Genomic DNA, 16,592 nt, shown 5'->3' on the forward strand with positions numbered 1-16,592 from the left:
CAAAATAAATAATAAAGAAATAATTTCAATCTCTATTCCAAGTACCATAAAATATTTGAATGATCATCCTGTGAAGTTTCAAAGTTGTTTCAGATTGGGAAAATTAATCAGTAATGCCCCAGCACTTGAATTTGAATAATAAAAATTCATTTTTCCAAGATAAAGGCAAGATGATTCTTAACGGGATGCATAATTTATATCTGTAAGCTGAGTTCTAGCAATAACGATATAGATAGAAAACTGATGAATATAAGAGATTAGTTTGTTTGTTTGAAGTTACGCACAAAGCTACACAATGGGCTATCTGTGCTCTGCCCACCACGGGTATCGAAACCCGGATTCTAGCGTTGTAAGTCCGCAGACATACCGCTGTGCCACTGGGGGGGCAAGAGATTAGTAATACTCCTAGCAAGCAACCTTTTCGTATTTGCCCCCCAGTGACACAGCGGTATGTTCGCAGACTTACAACGCTAGAAACCGGGTTTCGATACCCGTGGTGGGCAGAGCACAAATAGCCCATTGTGTAGCTTTGTGCTTAACTACAAATAAACTTTTTGTATTTTATCTTAGTACTTGTGTATACTATTAGCGCGAAACCTTTTTGTACTATATCTTAATGCTTGTTGGGTTGTTTGACTTGTTGGGTTGTTTGAATGCTTGTTGGGTTGTTTGATTTTTGTAGCGCAAAGCTACATATCTTTCATGCCATATCTTTGTGTTTAGGTATACAACTACGGTATCATGACCTCAGCAAAATATCAAAAGAAAGCATGGTTTTAATTATGTCGTCGTGTCTTACAGCGATGTTTAGTGTGTACTAAAACTGAACAGTGGCTATTGTAATTACATCACTACATTGAATTTTACATCCATCTAGCTATGATAGGCATTTACGTTTATTTGGTCTTTTGTTCTATTCACAAGGCTAGACATTCATTCCTACGCGCCCGCGAATCAAAACGTGATTGTTTTTCGAAACATCTTACTTGTATTTGATTTTAGCTTCTCTACACGATTTACTTTATTCATCTCATGGTTTGGTATATTTTTATTTTGTAAGTTGATGTATACTTTGAAGAAAAACTTGTGAGGGATGACAAAAATAAATGAATACATTGCTCCTCCGTTCGAAAAGGATATCACATATTATCAAAATAATTGTCAAAGCGTTCTAAAAGGCAATTTCTTGGCATAAAGGCTTTTTACAAATGACTATTAAGTTGTCAACTTGATAACCATTTCGTAAAAAAATCAGAAATTAGAAAAAGGGTGTCTGCCAACCTTTTTCATCATTCTTACAGCGCACCCCTGGCCCCGAAGTGCGTGTTCAAAGTACGGGTATGCTAACATTAGGTCACGCCCAGCCATCTCTGTAAAGAAAATAGAGAAAATAAATTTTATGAAAATCGTCTAGGCTAGCTGGAAATCTATTATCAAGGCTCTTTTGGTGAACTGAAAAACTGTAATTAGATCCTGGAAATTCCACTGTTAAAAAAAAAGTTTTTGTTTCAGAAAATGTTTCGAAACTTTTCATAATCGTCACGGCAGTCATACGTATAGGAAGCTGGACTTAATGAAATTTGTTTCATATGCTCTATCTAAATTGAAAGAAAATGATAATTTTCGTCTAAGTTGAAAGTTCATCGGAAGAATTTCTCCACTCATACAGCAAAATTTCACTCTTGATCATACTGGAATTAAAGTACTTTCATTTTATAGATGTACTTGTTAGTTTTCTCGAAATTAGATTAGCTATTTGATGAAATATTAAAATAATGACAAAGGCTAGTATACCAACACCAAAAATTCGAATATTGTTTCAAATTGTATAGGGATTGAGAAGGAGTAATAGAGGGCTGTATTTTGTATTCAGTCTTGTTTTACTTTACAGTGAATCTTTAATACAACAAGTATTTGTTAGAATGAAGACAAATAACTTGAGATATACAGATGATGCCATACTCATTGCAGAATGTACAGAAGAGTTACGTATTGTAAATCCTTTATAAATAATACATGTAAACTAGGTAGTAAAAATGTGAATAAAGAAAACTAAAGTTATGATAGCTGATACACATCTTGAAAAGCAATGCATTATGAATGTGAAAGTGGAACAGCTAGATAGGTAAGAACTTGGATAACGGAGTAAGTAAGATGCTTAGGGAAATGAAAAGAAGAATCGACACAGAAATATGAAACAATAGTTGCATTAAGATGTAACGTAAACATTCACATTAAAAGAAAGTTCTGAGATGCTATGTCTATTAAGTTGTGCTTTATAGATGTGAAGGCTGGACTGTAATTCAGGATGTAGGAACCGAATTATAAGGTGTAAAGATAAAATAAAGGACAAAAGTTATTGAAGTGATTGAAACAGTACCTTTAATTTTGAAAAGGATGATTTAGTTTGGCAGTCATGTAATGAGGGGCTCAAATGCTAACACGTCCTTAAATATAGTTGAGGGCTAGATCTACGGAAAGGAGGCAAGGGAAAGGCCAGGAAGGACATTGGTGGACAACAGTAGTGAGTGGTCAAGATCTATGAGATAAGCGGATATCAAGAAAAAGGCCGGAAAGGATGTGGATGGACGATGTTAGTAAGTGGTCAAGGTCTAAGAGGTATGCGAATATCAAGTAAAGGCTAACAAGAGGGAAGTTTTGAGAGGCATGGTTGCCAACATTCAGATCAAAGATGGCGCCATATATGAATGAACTGAATGATTAAATTGCTCCTATAAATTTTGAGATAGAGACAAGAACTTCTCGTAATGGATCGTGGAGATCTTATATTTAAACACTCCAGGTTCTTTCCAAGAAGTCGTCCGGAAAGAAAACTAGGAGAAAGCACATAAACTGTCGAAGAAGAAAAAAAAATGATTCAAAAATGATATCTTTAAATTATAAAGAGCAATATTTTTGAGTATATAATTGTAATTTACATTTTTTTTTAAATTTACGTATAAGTGAATTTTAAACCACATTGAAATTGATCTCACATAATCATAATTAAAGTGTAAATGTCTTTAAAAAAAAACCTGAAGCAATTAGCTTTGGAATAAAAATATCTTAACTATCTGTACTTTATTTCACTATATAGGCATAAACCTGACATCGAATATTCCTTATAACGTTGTTCAACGGCCTACGTGAATTTAACGAGTAAAATATAAACGTTGTATAAAACCATGAATATTATTATTATTAACGTTGTAAAATAATGTAACATGTTACATCTAAAAATTATTAATACATATTTTGAGACCTAAATTTTAGATAGTAGCTATGTTTTCAATTAGGTTTGAAGCTGAAAGAGTAGTTCACCAGATTAATTGGTAAAATCAACATCATTATCCAATTCCAATTTTAATTTTCGTCAAATAAATTTCTCAGGAAAACAAATTCGAATTTTAGTTAATGTTTGTTATAAATTTTAGGGAAAAATGGATTGAGCAGCAAACATCTTGTAAATAAAGATATACAATTTGATTTTCCTTTTGTCATTAATAATCGTAATTGTAATGAGGCTTTAATCTGCATTATCTGATGTAAATGTATCTCTGCTTAACGACATGGCAAAATTAATTTACAGCTCTAACAGTGGCGAAGAAAACTAGGAAAACAATAAAATAAATAACACGATCACCGTCTTTCTTTAGAAATGCCAGTAAAAGTTTAAACTCCTCCTATGACCGCTTGAAAGGACTATCTATAATAATAGCAATTTATAATCGACTTGAATAATTAACTCTTGCAAATTGATATTGCACGTGAGAAACAGAAGCCTCTTTCGTAACTGCAAATTTATGGCTCTTTTTTTCTTCTGCCAAAACGCAAAGTGGACTACAAAAACACTTCTTATCAATAACAGAAGGTCAGTTGAGAGCTGAGCCAAATTTTAAGAGCTTCGAAATGCAGTCGGAATAGTTTGTTTTTTTCATTTATTCGAAGAGTTTAATAACTAGGGGTAGAGGCACGTATCCACTAATAAAACTAGTTTTTGTGTGTGTTTGTGCCTGTATAACACGCAAAATGCGTAACGTAGAGTTTTATAGAGAGTTCGACTTATTGGAACACGTGTTGTTTTAAATTGTTTTTTTTAAATTGAATTTTATTATGACTGTTTCTTGCTGTTTATTTTGAGCTTATTCTAATTCTTAAGAAGTACAAGTATAATCTATGTATTCAGGTTTGTATATAACAACCAACTTTATAACTTTATAAACTTGATGACGAATTCTGAGTAAATGACCACTTAATAAATAGATTACTTAAATCAGTGTAGACCCAATTTTAATGTTCAGTATAGTAAGTCATATAATAAAGCTAAAATAAATATTTATAGTAAAGCTGGTTACATAAATCAATGTAAGCTCAATTTTAATGTTAAATACAGTAACAGTCATATAATAAAGTTAAAATAATCATGCACAGTACAGCTGGTTTTTTATCTCAGTGTATGCCCAATTTTAATGTTAAGTATAGTAACAGTCATATAAAAATTATCGCTAAATAAAAAGGCTATGTAGAGCTGGCTACTGAACTTGTAAAAAGGAACCAAACAAGATAGGGATGGAAGTGGACATATCACTTGATCCGGCTAATGATCACGTAGCAGACTAAGCTGTCTCGACTTTACATGGAGAATAAAATCCTTACATTACTAGTTTCCCCACTTTGTCTATCGAAAGCTTGGTGTTTGAATAGAATCTAACCTTTCCATTAGTTAACTTTAGAATACTACATTTATGACTATTTTACAATAGAGTAACATTTTACGATTGGAAATTCTGGTTCTATTCGTTTTGTCAGTGAGGAAGCCAGTAATGTAGGGATTTTATTATCCATGTAAAGTCGAGACAGCTTAGCCTGCTATGTGGTCATTAGCCGGATCAAATATTAGGTTTACTTCCATCCCCATCTTGTTTGGTTCCTTCTTTTTAAGTTCAGTAGCCAGCCCTACATGGCATTTTTATTTAATGATAAATTTTTAGCCGTGGCATAGCAGCTTATAGAAAGGGACTGAGTTTTTTTTTTGTTTTGTTTTGTTTTTTCAAGTACAAACTCATAGCTCCGTCATCTCTTGACCGATTTCAGATCTAATTACAGTTTTGGACTCAGGAGGTCAAACCCTTTCGATTAACGAATTTCACCATATCATAGATGAATTTACTCTAATCCTGCCTAAAATAATTTCAGTTTGAGGTTATGCTGGTAGAGATCCTGATGAGTAATAAAATTGAAGCAAGTATACGCGAGTCCCACGCTTGTCATTGCTGGTGCACAAAATTATAGCTAATAAAAATGAAAAAAAGGTCTCATAGAATAATTCACTCTAGTCCTGCCTGAAACAATTTAAAGTGCCGCGGCTATTGAGGATTCACTCTTGTTTTCCTCATACTTGTTTGTTTACTTTCTTTGTGAGATGGCATACGTGGGTTACTATGATATAGAGTGTATTTTAAAACTTTATAAATTTTTGCATAATAATAATGATAAAATAGGTAGTGAAAGATCATGAAGACTGTATTGCTCTATCAGATGTTGATGAAATTATAGTTGCTGTTATAACTAGGTAAGCGCTAGGCCTTTTGACAAAAGAGGATGATGAACGAATATAAAAAATCTCGGTTTTGGCTATTTTCCGGGTTTTTGGACTTTGGGACGCTCTGAATAGCTGAAAAGCGGCATAGACACTGGAGATAGAGCTACTATGCCAGGTAACTTTTCACATTTAGCTTCTGATGACGTTTAGAGAAGAAAATCCAGACGATATTTGTATTGTTTTAATACGGACTTCCATGCCATCCCTATATAGAGAATGCTAGCGCACTCTCCGATAAAGCTAAAATAAAACGGTGTTTATTCTATTAAAGATAGATTCGACGTCCACAGTGAAACTAGCTCCCGTCGAATACTTAAAAATATGAAAACTAGTTTCTTCAAATGTCTATTCTCTTACAAGTTAAACTACAATGGTTAGCCTAATATTGATTTTTTTCTAGTAATATCTTAATTTCATAATGCTCTAATAATAGCGGTTTTCCTTGCTTAAAAACGTCGTAGAAATGTATATTTTAACATTAAAAGAGTATACAAGTTACATTATGCATAAAAGGTATTAACTTTAACCTTAACGTTATTTAAAACAAATGTTATATAATGATTATGTGAAAAAGGTTATTCCCTGTTCCAATTAAAAACTTACAGCTCATAGACGTATAGAATCCTAGATATATATATATATCGTGCAAAATATGTGCTCTTGTTTTGAAGCATTTAGGTACTTCAGCAATGAAATCTATCGAAAATTTTAAAATTTTTTGTTATTTTATGTTTTACATTGGGTGAAAACAGATTCTGTTATGAATATGATGTTAATACAAATATGAAAGTTGATCTTACTTTTGAGACTTCAATTTATTACATCATCTGATGTAAAGGTGTCCCTTCTCGGTCATTGACGCCCGGCATGGCCAGGTGGTTAGGGTGCTTGACTCGCAATCTGAGGGTCGCGGGTTCGAATCCCCGTCCCACCAAACATGCTCGCCCTTTCAACCGTGGGGGCGTTATAATGTGACGGTCAATCCCACTATTTGTTAGTAAAAGAGTAGCCCAAGAGTTGACGGTGGGTGGTGATGACTAGCTGCCTTCCCTCTAGTCTTTCAGTGCTAAATTGGGGACGGTTAGCCTTCGTGTAGCTTTGCGCGAAATTCGAAACAAACCAAACTCAATCACTGGTAAGTCTATAAGGTCTCGTAGAAAACAAACAAACAAAATGTAACACACACACACACACACACACACACACACATATATGTAAAAAAGAAACACTAATTTTTCTGCTTTAGAAGTACCGATAAAAAGTTCAAAAAGAATATGTATAGTACATTTACTTGTTTAATTGTTTCGGGTATTTATTCAAAGCTACCCGAGGGATATCTGGGCTAGTAGCCGTCTCTAATTTGGAACTGACAGAATTAGAGAGAGGAAAGGTAGCTAGTCAACAGCATTTACCGCCAACTCTTGGGCTACTATAATCAAATACTGGGACTTGACCGTCACTTTTATAACGCACTCAAGACCCCAAATGCAGAGTGCAATTTTACGGCAACTGGACCGAGCCATGGACCCTCGGATTCACAGCCTGACATAATAACCACTATAGGCCAAGATAATCCTTGTCAGATGTTAGCATGGATTGTGGGGAATTAAGCACCGTAAGTTAGACTGGTTCCACGACACTTATTTTATTATTAAAATTCTTCAGCTAACGTTTTTTTTTAATTCATATTTATTTTCATTACACACAAAATTTTTTTGTTAATTAAAAATAAAATACAAAATCATGATATTTTTCTAAACAAGAAATTCATATGGAACCTTCAAATTGTCAACAAAATAATGTTGTACTTCAGTAGGCTTAAGAAAAAAAACGATATAGTCATATTTTGTCCATGTTTGTTTGAACAAATGATCAAATAAGTTAGGAACATTCATTCTACATAAAAAGCATAGTTTGTAACATTATAAACATAATATGTACCTATTTAAATATACATTACCTGAACAAACACACGATATGTAATAAATTTTACTTCTAACAATATTCAGTAAAAAATTTCACCTTTCTGTCAAATATTATATGTATATATTCAGCTCTTGGGATTTGGATCACATGCAATATCTGTGTCAAGTACACAGTCGCTAGCTTTTACTAGACAAATAAAAGCAAAGATTTATTAGAATAAAACACACATGCTGAGAGTTGATATTTCGAAAAATAAAGTTAATAATGTGTATCTGTATTCAGTTATTCCTCATTTGTATTTCGTTCCAGACAGTGGAATCAAAATAATTACATAAGCATTATTCAATTGTTTTTTTAATATTTCTTGTACGGAATGTATTAGAATTAATTAGCCAACAGAAGCCGCTCAGCGTTGCTTATAGGGTTTGGTTGGTTGGTTGAAGTTAAGCACAAAGCTACACAATGGGCTATATGTGCTGTGCCCACCAAGGGTATCGAAACCTGGTTTCTAGCGTTATAACTCCGCTGTGCCACTGGGGGGGGGGGGGCTGCTTATAGGGTGAAACTTGGAATTGTACACTGTAGTTTTCCAGAAGGCAATAAAATAAACCCCATTTCATAAAACACTAAATTCACGATTAAACATATAAACTTTGATATCAACATTTTGAATTCCAAACAATCAACAAATATACAATTTTTATATATAGATTTTACGTTTAGTTAGCTGAATGCGTCAAATTTTGCGCCGTGAATGACACACTCAAACATAGGAAATGTGTTTTAGTGCAGAGGAACTAGTGTACAAGATACGTGTTGAGATATAGTTGAAAGTTAAATTCATGTTGAAAATTATATATCTTTAGAACCCATATGAATAGAATTTCACGAGTTAGAATTGTAACTTGTAACATTAGTTTATGTGTATACTTATGATAACAGGTTCTAATAAGGCTCTTAACTGAGTTAAGTCGAATTAATAACAATACACGGATATATATATATTTATACATATAGTGTGCGTGTGTGTATATATGGATGAATGTTTGTGTACACTAATGCACTTATTTTCAAGACGTGTGAGTTTTGCCCCTATACGAGCGTGACAAAATAATAGGTTAGTCTTCGCTATACAGGTTACTGACGATAGAAATAAAAGCATACATTCAAATAACACGCACTATGTACTGTATACATTACTTGTTATGTAAGACACCGAATACTGCATGAAATTTGCGAGACACTTTAAGAGCACCTCGAGTTATTAACTTTCCATTAAAAAAGAGAAGAACAGCTTATACAAACATACACTGGATAGAAATTTGGATCATTGACTTCCTTCGACCGAAGAGGCATGATATAACTATATATATATCTATATGGGTTTGGTTAGTGAAAAAAATGTGTATGTTTTCACATTGTGTTTTATCCCACCGAGAAATGAGAATATCTGTGTGAGAGTTACATGAAAAACTTTAGAACTTCATACCTTCTTTTGTAATAGAAACATGTGCAGATGTGTATGTTTATATCTATATATATATATATATATCTACGTATTTAAACTATACAAATAAAACATTTCAGGTCACTCGAACTATATGGCAAACCCTTGAACATTTTCAACTTATCTATAATCGTAAAATCCTCAGGCTAGATAATCCAATGGAGAAATCTATGTGATTTTGGATTTTGCCTGACCTCATACTTGTTATTAGTAATGTAGAGTGGGGCCGTTTTACAATTATGTTTTTGGAGATAGGCATTTTTTTTTCCAACGATTTCTTTTCCCCAACGTCACAGAATCAAATAAATGCTTCATATACAATACTTTGATTTCTAGTTCTTGAAGTGGCAGGGAAAAGCATTGGCGCAGTCTTTAAAATATTATTGATAAAAATTCTTGATATAATCATCTTTATATAAAGGAAATAAAGTTATAGATGTTACATGGTAAATTCACGTATATATGGGTATAAGGCATAAGCTGATAGCGTTTTAAAGACTAGTTTATATTAGTTTATATTTTTATGTGACTATAAACAGAAGACTATGCAAGCCCATGTGTTTTTTTTTATCAGAAGTTTATTTTTTTTCGACATATCAAATAATTACATATCAATCTCATTATGAGATCATGGATATACACGTGCACCTGAATGTGTAAATCAGTCTGTAGAAAACGTTTGCATGATCCATATTAGGCTTGAAAATGAAGTAAAAATACACCGGTATATGGTGCAAAGAATTAAGTATAGATAACGTTCTCTATTTGGATATATACGTGTGTCTGATAACATTACACAGAATATTCTAGTAACTTATGAATTCCTCATCAATAGTCATAAAAAAGGCGAAAATTGTCAATCATGTTTATTATTTCAATACGAAAACAGCAAGATAACGAGGACGGGACAACCAGTCGTAATATATCCTTATAATTATCTTGAGGTGAAAATTAAGATTAAAATTAATCGTCAGCTATTTCATTATATGTTGTTATTAGTGGACCTTATCGAATTTCTATAAAATACTTTACTAATATTGTGTATTAATCCACTAGATGACACTGTTAAAGCACCTTTTATGTTAACTATATCAAAGATATTTTTTGTATGTATAAGTTTAATTTCTATCATCACTATCTTAGCTTAGTTTGACATAAATATATGTATTTATTAAATAGGAAAAAAATATCCGCTCAGAGTCGGAGTAATACAGTTAAGTTTAGAAGATATCATTGATGGTTATTTTTAAATATATTACCATATATCAGAGATAACTACATTTAAACCATATTAAAATACTCGCCTTTAAATATGATATCTTTATATATACGATGTATTATATGATTTAGCATATACAGCTTTAATTAAAAGGAATATGATAATAAATGTAGTTCCTTCTTATAAATCCAAGTAATTTGTCATAATTTAAAGCGTTATTTATTTTAACAGCGAATTTCCTTCAGGTTACTGGCGATAAATATTTCTATTACCTATTATTTAACTAAAGAGGGGTTTAAATCTTTAAAAATATCAGTTTTAACGAAGTTAGATTATAATTTCGATACAGAAGTAAATGATAAGAAATTAATATAAGTTTAATTGTTTTCCTTGGTACCTTGGCGAGTAATTAAATCAGGGTAATTACGAATTTATAAGATGTTAACATTTTAATAGGAAATAGTTGCGTTAGAATATAAAGATGAACATCTTTTATTTTCCCTAAATGTTTAATTTGTAACCAAATTTCACATACAATAATATAAAAGCAAAAGGAGAAAATAATTTCAAAGTTTGTTGTTAAAACTGCACAATAGGCTATATGTGTTGTGCTCACTGCAGAGATCGAATCCCGAATTTTAAAGTCTTCACACTTATCACTGAGTCGTCAGGAAGACTAATTTCAAAGTAATAGGAGAATAAATAATGATAGTTTAAAAAGAGTCCTATAAAGGGTACTTATTATATACATGGGTTTCTGTAAGCGCATTGCTTATAATACTGAGATACTCTGTTACGTAGTAATTTTAAAAAAGTTACATAGATTGCTACGATTATCGTTAACTACAGAGATAACAATGAGAAATTACAAATACTAGAATTTACCGTTCAATCGCTTTCTCCAGTCCGCGCTATTTCAAAGTAACAGTAACTCGCTGAATTAATCTTTTAGGAAGTATACCTGATATACAGCACTAACGACTCAGACATTGTTATTCCGGAAAAATCAGACGTGATTAAAGCGAGTAAATGCCGAGTGGGTAGGAATATTTTTTTAATGCTAAAAATACTTAACAAAGAAACATAATAGACGTTTATAATTTCTGTTACTTTTACAGGGCAGACCTCTTGTTTGGAAGATTTATACTAGCGTGAGCTTTTCAACCTTTTTACTTATGTAAATTTCTGCATTTATATACAAGACGGATAGTAAGAGTTCAGCGAGAAATCGGAAGAATTTCCTAAAAACACTTAAGCATTTTCTTGTACTTTACAAAGCTAAACCAATTTTAGTTAAATTATTTATAGTTAATGTTATTAAAACAAACCTTGCTACTTAGAAGTCTTAAAACACTGTCATAAATTAGTGTTTAAAATAATTCATCGTGTTTTTTCGTTAACAGAGGCCAAGCGTAGTTGTGGCAGTATTTTCAGATGATGTGATATAATGGTAACAATACAGTTTTACTTGCCACAACTACGCTTGGCCCCTGTTTTGTAAAACTGTATTGTTATCATTATATCACATCATCTGAAAATATTGCCACAACTACGCTTGGCCCCTGTTTTTATTTTCAGATGATGTGATACAATGGTAACAATACAGTTTTACAAAGTTTAAAGGATTCCTTCCCGCCTTTTAGTTTTTCCGATTCGACTCGTAACGATTCAAATGCGTTCTAACTCATGATCTGGTTTCTATTATTTAAAGTTACAAAACTTGTAATACATGAAAACGTGTGTAAAAATCTCGACAAACAAATACAGCCAATAACTAAAGCAAATGACGGCGTTATTCTAAAAACTTCTTGACGAATCTCGACTTACCCACAAGAGATTCTTCGTAGAAAATTTCTGAGCAAATTTTCACGACTTAGATATTTATTTTAATAACAGGAAATCATGAAATATAAACGGGTAAGTAATACGTGTGCTTATGGCTAAGCTGCAGACATATCACAGGTGGTAACTCATCTTCGTCAGCTTTTCACGATGACAGGTTGACTTTAGGACTAATATTTTAAAGGCTCAAAATCAAGGGATTTAGAATGAAGTCATTTAATCGTTCTTTCCTGTTGTTTCTAACTAGCTACCCCTTATCAGCACGCACTCTTAGCAAGACAGAAGCACCTATCATCAGGCCTAACGGTGACATTATATTTCACATTGACAAGCCTGAGCGACAGTGTCTATACTTACGACAGGAAGAGAGATAGGAAGGGTGGGAACTCGTTTTCGGTCTACACACAGGTTCCGGTCGGCGGAAAGTCTATCTCCACCGTCAGCTGTCGTGCTAATACTCCTAGCTATTGGATATCTTCCCAACCTCGTGGCCGTGGTTTGGGAGATAGGCCTATCGGCGGCGCCTATCAAGCAGTCCAGGTCTCTGAAAACTCATTCCCTGAGGTCGTGCTGACATGTCACAATCACCCAATGTGTCCAGTCAACCCCCTATAGTACTACAGCATAGAAACACTTTTTTCATACCTATGAAAAAAAATTTTACTGCATAATACTGATATGTATTTCTACTCTAAGGACTCGCTATCTCTGAGCAATGACGTGACAAACAGAATATAAAGATGTAACGCTGATTATCCTACCGTTTATGTCACTAAGATAACCCATTATCCTCTCCATATACAGAAGTCATGAAGTCAGGTCTACAAAGTTTATTATATAATGTTTGTTGTTGTTTTATGCGTGGAACATTGAACGACTGTAAATGTTATTTAAAAACGAAATAACTTCCACGTAGTACAGTAAAGAAAGTCAAATCAACAGCAAGTCTAAACCATTTCCAGGGTTAATGTTTATATCTTTCGGGCAAGAGAATACTAATAATATACCCTTTCCCGACCATAATAATTAATAAAACCTGGGAAGGTAGAGCTTCTTTTTTGGAGAGATGAGTTGTTGTAGAGCATGTTAGTTCTGCCTACAGCTTTGTTATTTTTCAAGTGTGATTTACTTTCAACATACAGGAATTAATATTGTTTTAAAATGTCGAAAAGAAGAAATAGGAAAATAGGTAAGATAATTTATAGAAACGAAAAGGAGAATTGGAAGTTTTGATATGAATATTGTCGTACAAATGTTAAAAATGATGCAGTTTGTATGAATTAAATGTGAACGATCGGTACTTCTCCACTTCACTAAAATATATGAATTCCTTGCACCAAACAAAATTAGGCCTAAAGTCGAATAGTCCTTAAGAGCGAAATTGTATTTGCGTAGCAAGATTATCATTTTGAAAAACCAGACAGGATCACCAGACATCCGACAAGTTTCTCAGTAAGTACTTGATGCAATCGTGTTTTTTATCATAAGTGAATGTTACTTGAACGGGACGTTTCAGACCTATTTTAATCAAAATAGAAAGTATCTATGTCTAATCTGTATGTTCATGTTTACCTGAAACGTTTTTGTTGAACATACAAGTTATAAAGTCAAGGCCGTTTATCTTCGTGTGGTAGTTACAAGTTTTTAAAATCAGTATGACAAATGTTAAGTGTTCTTTTCCAAACTGCCAGAAACACAGAAAATACACGATTTGAAATAAGCCGACTGTAAATATATTAATCCTAACTTATACAACTCAGAAATATGAAAATGTTCATGCAGCTTATTTTAAAAAATAGCGTTGTTATACTGTTTCCTGACAGTTGTGGATATTGTAAGTATTCCCAAGCTTCTGTAAACAGGTGATTCATGTCTCGTGCTATCGTTTTATTTTTAACATGCAGGGTATGTATTAACAAAGCTTAACTAGTAGTTGTTGTAGAATATCTTTACTAAACTCTAACTCTGGCCATAGTTTATCTTGTCAGTCTCTAACAGCAAATTGACATTAATACAACTTAACGAAAGTTTTGAATTCATTAAAACCACCTTATAATTCGGAACCCTGAATGATAAATTAAACCCATTTTTTTTTCTCTGTGCAAATAACAATAGTGGAGAATCTTTATTTAAGCTTTAACTATTAGATACCTCTAGTCATTTTAAGGCGACTTGTCTGTACCTTCCTAATTATCCCCCCCTCCACCCCATTTTAGCGTGCAATGGAAGCTGTGAGTTTTTATCAGAACGAGTCAACATTTCTACCACTTAGTAAGAGGAGTTATACTAGAGAAAAAGAACTCAGGACCTGTCCGGCTTTGAAGACGTTAATGAAAGAAAGGAAAACATAAAGATAAAATCCAATCTCTGGGGGAGAAGACCCTACGGCGGTACACCAATCGGAGCAGATCTCCCTCTGTGTCTTACGTTGCACGCTATCCCAATCGTGCCCTTGCCGTGTTCGCCTTGTCGTGCTCTGAATTCCCTAGAGGCCGCCTACCTCGTCGCCTCAGTACACAGGCTGCTTGTTATGTTGGAAAACACGTACTTTGAAGTTACGTTTCAATTATGCCGATTATATGTTTCAGTTATGCCGACATTTCAAGTCTACGGATCCCTTTCATTGTTATTTTTTAATTGCTTACTGCGATATATTTATAATTCACTTTTAATTTACATGAGAGTTTCTTGGGGTAATAATGAATGATAGCCTGATTAAAAATTAAAAAATAAAGACAGGTACCTTACGAAGAAATTTCACAGAATATGTACTTCTGCGAAACTCATTCTAGGTTTATAAAACAAAAGGTCAATATTTCCCATCTATTCTAAGCAAATAGTACATTATAAAATTACATGAAACACAAGAAATAGCACTGGAGAAACCCCTAACTCCAGTGGTCTTTATCATACGTGGCTATAATAATAATAACAAACACGAATTCATTTGCGGAATGTGTTTTATGGACTCCTCTCGCTTTGTTTTGATCTTAAGATGACATTTCGGGCTTCACGCTGAGACTTTCGCCGAGTATATAGCCCGAAACGCCGTCTGAGAAACAAACCAGGTAAGAAAGTCCATAAAACAAAGTTTACATGTCAAAGTCACTGCCTAAACCTTGCACCTTGAAAACAAAACCGTAAAGTTGATATTGTAGATTCATGTGGTATCTCAGAGTTAAAGGTGACGACTTAGTGCATGCCGTTTTCAATTGACACGTATAGACTATTAGAACATCAAGTGTTCTGAAGAAACCTGGCTGCTGAGTTACTATACTGCATGCTTGGCAGCCGTTCACATAGTCTGACATAAACTTAGGCTCATTTTTTTAAAGACACAATTTATGACATTTATATATTTTTTTCAGGTTCAATAAAATATACATTTTACTCGTCAAAATATTTTATTAAGTAATTTCTCACGATTCTGCGCCATTTTGTGACTGAAGTGTTTAAATGTTGTTTGATTATAGTGAATGAAAAAAAGAAATATTATTCCCGCAACTAAACTGGTTTATAGTAAAGTTTCAAAACTTATATTGACATTTCACTACTGATACGGCATTAAGTATAAATACATCCAGCAGTAAATTGATGTGTTGGTACTAGTTAATAAACATAAGTTTATTATCTTGTGATTTCTGATTGAATTTTTTTTTTCATATTAGATCACAAGCACATGATAAGTATACCTTCAAAGTATAACTCTTGTTACATGTGAATACTAAATCACAATCACGTCATAAATATACCTTCAAAGTATAACTCTTGTTACATGTGGATGCTGAATCACAATCACGGCATAAATATACCTTCAAAGTATAACTCTTGTTACATGTGGATGCTGAATCACAATCACGTCATAAATATACCTTCAAAGTATAACTCTTGTTACATGTGGATGCTAAATCACAATCACGTCATAAATATACCTTCAAAGTATAACTCTTGTTACATGCGGATGCTAAATCACAATCACGTCATAAATATACCTTCAAAGTATAACTCTTGTTACATGTGGATGTTGAATCACAATCACGTCATAAATATACCTTCAAAGTATAACTCTTGTTACATGTGGATGCTGAATCACAATCACGTCATACATATACCTTCAAAGTATAACTCTTGTTACATGTGGATGCTGAATCAAAATCACGTCATAAATATACCTTCAAAGTATAATTCTTGTTACATGTGGATGCTAAATCACAATCACGTCATAAATATACCTTCAAAGTATAACTCTTGTTACATGTGAATGCTAAATCACAATCACGGCATAAATATACCTTCAGAGTATAATTTTTGATGCATATTCTTTATGATTTTTTTAATGAGAGATGAGCAGTACGTGATGGTAATTAACTAGCACCAATATAGTTGTCTATCGACAGAACCTTGTAATATTATGCAGTACAAAACGGTCAGAAATGTATAAAAACAACATAGGTCTGTATTTTTGTTTTGTTTTTGAATTTCGCGCAAAGCTACAC

This window comes from Limulus polyphemus, unplaced genomic scaffold (assembly GCF_000517525.1).
Source record: "Limulus polyphemus unplaced genomic scaffold, Limulus_polyphemus-2.1.2 Scaffold591, whole genome shotgun sequence".
NCBI classification, from domain to species: domain Eukaryota; kingdom Metazoa; phylum Arthropoda; class Merostomata; order Xiphosura; family Limulidae; genus Limulus; species Limulus polyphemus.